The following is a 6,318-nucleotide window of genomic DNA, read 5'->3' as shown; positions in this document are numbered from 1 at the left end:
TATATATATATATATATATATATATATATATATATATGCATATGCGTACCTGCAATCAACTAAGATCATGAGACCAAATATTGAACCTTCATGTCAAAATACCATTATGTGTAAATTTATAGTTTTTTAGTTTTTTTCGTTAGATCAAGAAGTGTTCTGGACATGCCTTAAGGGTAGGAGGCACCTTTAAGCTGGTATTATACTTAGACTTTTTTAGTTGAAATAAAAAACATGCCTCCTTCACTCCACTGATCAACTAACTAAAATGGTGAATCCAAATAGTGAGCCTTCATGTCAAATTAAAATGCCATTATGTGTCAATTTAGACTTTTTTAAATTGAAATATAAAACATGCATCCTTCAACAACCAAAATGGTGAAACAAATTAAAATTACATATTATGCTGTGAAAACCTCAATGCATATATCATAATATATAATACATCAAAGCTAACTGAGGCAAACAAACCATCTTGAAATGAATGGTTTCCATACTAATTAAAAATTGTCAATTTGAAAAGGATCGGAAAAATTGATATAATTGGTCATTTTCCACTCAAAAAGTTTTGATTCTTAGACACAAACGTTGGATTTGCAAATTTTGATAGAAGAAATCAGGCACTCCCTGTAGAATATAGCATTAGTCTTATATCTCTTTCAGATGGGTGCCTTCCACAAGAGGTCCCCCTTTCCTGCTTTTCATCTCAGATCAATTCCGAATATCCAAAATGGTAGCTAGGCTTCACCCACGCACCCACTGCATATCTTCAATTATTCGTAATCAGATTGGCTACCCTTAGACCATCTTATATTGATTCTTTTTTTCTTTTTCTTTTTCTTTTTTTTTTTTTAAATATGGTATACATAATTTTATATTGTATATTTTTATTTCTAGTTATAACTTCTGGCCGTAATAGTAAACATTTGATGATAATTGTTACCAATTGGGCGGAGACTTGGAGAGTTGAGTCCAGCATCTTGCCATTGAAATGTGAAGTTGACTGCTACGCAATGCAAGTTGAATGAAATAAAATTTTTCCTTAACTACTAGCTAGGTTTTTGGTATAGTAATAAATGTTTGATCTGACAATTGATATTAGAGCATGTCACAGTTACATCGCGTCTCAACATATAATTAAGATCGTGCTTAATTATTAGCTTCTTCGTCTCTTTCATGGCGGATCTATGATATGATATATATTTCCGAGCTGAGGACCCTAACACTCTGCTTGTCATGCATGCATCAATATTATATTCAAGTCATCATATATGCATGTGGATGTGGAATAACCCAACAAATCATTGAAACAAACAAAGGATCCTCCACGTCCAATTACATTTACGCCAATACACATCAAATCAATATTAACTTCATTGAAATTTTCAAAGTGTGAATTTTCCACCTTTTTAAGAATTCAAAACCATAAATATATAATGTATTATATCAGTATTACAATAGAAGCGCGCGTAACAATCACCAAACCAATTATCAACATTAAGCACTTACTATTACCTCAAAAGCTTTATAATTAGTATTAGTAACAAAGTTGTAACTTTGTTTCATATAACATTGATACATATAATACTGGACTTGGCTTTCCAAATCGACGCTCAGTGAGATTCGAACTCATAACTAATAATACCAAATTTAACATAAGATTCTTACCATTTGGACAAAGCATAGTAAAAATAAATATAATATAGATAGTTATTAATGAATTGACTTACAAATGCAGAACATTTTGTATGCTTCCTTCCCTTGGGTACTTGTGAACTTGTGGCCACTATAGTTGGGGCATTGTAATTTCTTGTCTTCTACTTGACAATTAAAGAGAAAAAAAAAAAAAAAAAAAAACCGATTCAGCCCCCTGTAATGATGAAGTCTGAGTGATATTTGACAATTATTGAAAAAAGAGATTAGCATCATATGGACTTAATTAATTTGATGTACTTGGGAGTGACGTGTTCTTTTGCTGAGCAATTAACATGATTAATTAAAATTGATTGACAGGTTATACTATTGGATAAGAAATATAGTCAATCAATCGGAAGCACATACAAACTACTCACTAATCATTAATTTCCTTAATTGAAATTAATAGTGTGATCCACATTAGGCAATTTGTCACCAGCACCGTGAACTATTTACATAAGGTTTATTTTTAATATATTGATATTTATTTTTTAAAAGTGTATTTTTAATATATTAAAAGTTGATTTTTAAGTATACTATCTAAAAGTTAACATTCACTATATTAAAAATGAACATTTAATATATTAAAAACGAATATTTATTGGTGGTCTACATTCCAATGTAATCATATCTAGTATAATTTGTCGGATGGGATTGGTTGGGGCTAGGAAGATAGGTGATGGATTGCCTAGTACAAGTGCATGCACTTGTACATGTGAATAGATGGATTTGTGATGGTGGAGTTTGAAATTATTATAAGTATTATTATAAAGAAATAATTATGTGATCAATTTTCAAGTTCTACTTTCAAATTTTACTTCTATCATTGTCTGTCACATCAATGAGTAAAAGTGAGAAAGTAGAATTTCTGAGTATATGTAGTACAGTTCTTATTATAAGGTATTTGGAAAGACTTTTGATCTGTAAACGCTTATTAATGTGGAGATAGAAATCTCTGCCAACTGGCAGAATGCTGGCTTCCGCTACCGTGACATGTTCTGATACCAATAAATTGTCAGATCAAGCGTTTATTAATACGTCAATAATTATAACCAGTAGTGAATGCATAACGAACTTTATAGTGAGTGCATCGTTGTGATTATGTTAGATTTGTCTTCCAAACCTACGTCCAACAGTTGTACTACTTAGTTCAAATTCTTATTTTAGAATGATGTTTGGTTTTCTGAATTGATTAGAAATAGGATGAGATTTTGTGAAATTAGTTAATTTTAATTTGACTCTGTATTCGGGAGGAATAAGCTATATTTCCATTTCGAACATCTATTAGCTACATATTAATTATTATTAAATGACTAATAATATCATTTTTTTTTTCCCTTTTTAAGTTAGCAATTTAGTCATTTAACTTTCTACTCAAAGGATCTTGATTCTTGAAACGAATATTGAATTTACAAGAAATCACCTACTGCCTACTGGATCAAAAAAAAATTTACTATCTGACATGATAATATAAATATTTTTTAAAAAAAATTAATGTATAGGACAAGTCAAATTATGGTAACTAATAAGTAAAAAGAACTTATTGTCACGTTAGATGGTGAAGAATTTTGATTCAAATGTAGCATTTGCCATAGTAGAATATTGCATTATTCTTATATCCCTTTCAGCTGTGTGCTTTCCACATACAAGAGGTCCCCTATCTTTTTGTCATCTAAAATTCGAATATCCAAAATGGTAGGCTTGACCCACAAAGGTATGGGTAGCATGCGAACCTAACATATACCAAATATTTAAATTGCTAGCTTAATGTTCAATTAGAGGTGACATTAACTAGAGATTAATTATACCATGGACTAGGGTTTACCTTGCAAGGTGAACCTGCAAGGTAGACCCTGGTCCTAAATTGTATATTTTTAGTATTGAAATTGTGAATATCTAAAATATAAATTGTGTTTCTAAGTTTTGAGAATTTGTGAATACAATACATGATCATTATAAATTGTAAATTTTTAAAAAGTAAATTGTGTATCTTTGGACACGGTCCACCTTCCCATTGGACACGGTCCACCTTGCCAGGTGGACCCGTATCCACAGAATAATTTGCCTTAATTTCACCTGCCCATTCCTACCTATCAAATAAAAATGCAATTAACTCGTTCTAGACACAACAAAGTGACAAACTTAATTGGTCAATCAATCCAAAAAAGAGTTCATAAATTTTATTTTACTAGCAACAACAAATTAGAGAATTTAGAAGCATATAGCTAGGCCAGTTGATGAATTTACATCTTCCACCAACTCTAAGACAGGAGTAGAAGTAATAATGGGCGTTAAATGTGATATTCAAACTTTAAAAAAAATGTAATTAACCCTTATAATTGAAGTTCTAATACAATAAAGTTTAATATAGATGATTACTAATTTAGTATTTAATGCATGCAACTTTGCTGCCTTACCCGATCTCTAATAATGTTTTTACCTGCTTGGCATGCATGCATGCATGAATGAATATAATAATTCATTCCAGAATAATGTGGAATGATCCAACAAATTATTGAAACAAACAAAGGAATAAAAAAATAAAAAATAAAAAATCAGTCCCTCTATCCTCCTGTACCCTCCACGTCCAATTATGATACGCCAAGACACAACAAATAAATATAAAATTCAGTTGTTTTCTTGAAATAATGAGTATATATCATTATTATAGTCAATGAGTATCTCAAACAAATGAGATATTGTCAAGAAAAATAACTCTTGATAGGTAGAAGAGAGACCAGACAATCATTATCTTTACGAAGAATGATCAAATGATCTGTCGAGTTGAAATGTGAGAATTCAACTTTTTAAAAGAAAAATAACATATTATATATTACTTCGTATTACACAACGGAAATAATATATTGATTACAAATACTTAACATATCGCAGGCTTCCTTCCATTTGGTATTTGTGTCCATGGTATAATTATAGTATGGACCATGGTTTACATGGTAAAGTAAACCATTAATAAAAATGTTTATTTTTAGTTTATGAAAATTTATTTTTAATGTATTATATGTTGTTTTTTGAAGGTTACATTCATTTTTAATATTTTACGAAGTACTTACAAATAAAATATATAAAATAATTTATTAAAAATGAGCCTTCAGTACACTAAATATCAATATTTAATAAATAATCTACCTTGTAATATAGATTATAGAGCATGCATGGTCCACAACATAATTTGTGGCAACTATATAGTTGGAGAATTTTCTTGTCTTTTACTTGGCAATGATGAAAATGCAAAACCAGCGGATTCAGCCCACCGTAATGGTTTGTACGATTGAAATCCGGCAATTGAAAAATGATATTTTAGCTTAGCATCTTATGGACTTAATTCTCTCAAAAAAATCTTATGGACTTAATTAATTTGATGTACTTAGGAGTGACGTGTTCTTTTGGTAGGTAATTAATATGATTAATTAATTAATTAAAAGAATTATGTCATAAAACTGATTTACATGTTATACTATTTGATGGGAAAACTAAGAGCGTTATGTTGTGTAATTGTGTGCATCATACATGACGTTATTTTGACGTTTGACTTTTTAAAAAAAAAATCAGTTTCGATTGTCGTTAACGCCGTTATGTTGTGCATAATTTGAACTATATAGTTCATTCATTTTGGATATATAGTTAATTCATTTTGGATATATAGTTCATTCATTCTGGATATATAGTTCATTCATTCTGGATATATATTTCATTCATTTATTTCATTCTGGATATATAGTTCATTCATTTTAAGTATATATAGTTCATCCATTCTGGATATATAGTTCATTAATTCTGGATATATACTTCAAATTATGCACAACATAACGCCGTTAACGGCAATCGAAACTGATTTTTTTTTTTTTAAAGTTAGATGCGCGTTTTTAATCAAAACGACACCGCTTTTGCAATCGTGTGTGCATCACGGCATAATTTGCCGGAAAACTAAGGGTAAGCTTAGTTCATGGGTTTACACACTAAGAATGAGAATCAAAATCATAATTAGTGTTTGGTTGATAACTTTTTAAAATAAACTAGGGATACACGAAGGAAATTATTAGTACTTTGAACTTTGAAAGTGCTTCAGTTCAGATTTCGGGGGAATAGGAATCGGAATGGGAATCAAATACTATTATGGATTCCGACAAGAATCTTACATACCCCTCCATGACAAGACAGAGCATCAAGATCTACATATATACAATGAGTAATATAATACTACACATACTCTCACATTCTACTCCCTGTTTACATGTCATCTTTTGATTCTATTACTTTTTCTTTTTTTTTCATCTTCCTCCGACAATATCAACACATATGACGGGAATTTTACTCTCTTGGAGTCCATTTATTATTTTCTATATACAAGTAGACATCATCAAAGAGGTTTGAGTTTTAGACTCTCTCTTTGTTTTCAGCAAAATTGCAATCGAGTAATTGCATGATAGTTTACCTTTATGTCATCCTTAACCGACTAGGATCACAAGGCGAGGTTTACTCAATACAGACCTTGATAGTGACTGTGGGTTTCCTTTGTCAAAAAATAATAATTCCTAGCATAATCAGGCAACTCAGATCAGCTTCACTATATTCTCCATTCCAGAATCAGTGGGAAAACACTGCAGG

The sequence above is a fragment of the Ipomoea nil genome, unplaced genomic scaffold (genome assembly GCF_001879475.1).
Source record: "Ipomoea nil cultivar Tokyo-kokei standard unplaced genomic scaffold, Asagao_1.1 scaffold1421, whole genome shotgun sequence".
Taxonomy (NCBI): Eukaryota; Viridiplantae; Streptophyta; class Magnoliopsida; order Solanales; family Convolvulaceae; genus Ipomoea; species Ipomoea nil.
The sequence above is the reverse complement of the archived record's forward strand: the minus strand, read 5'-3'. Positions refer to the sequence as shown.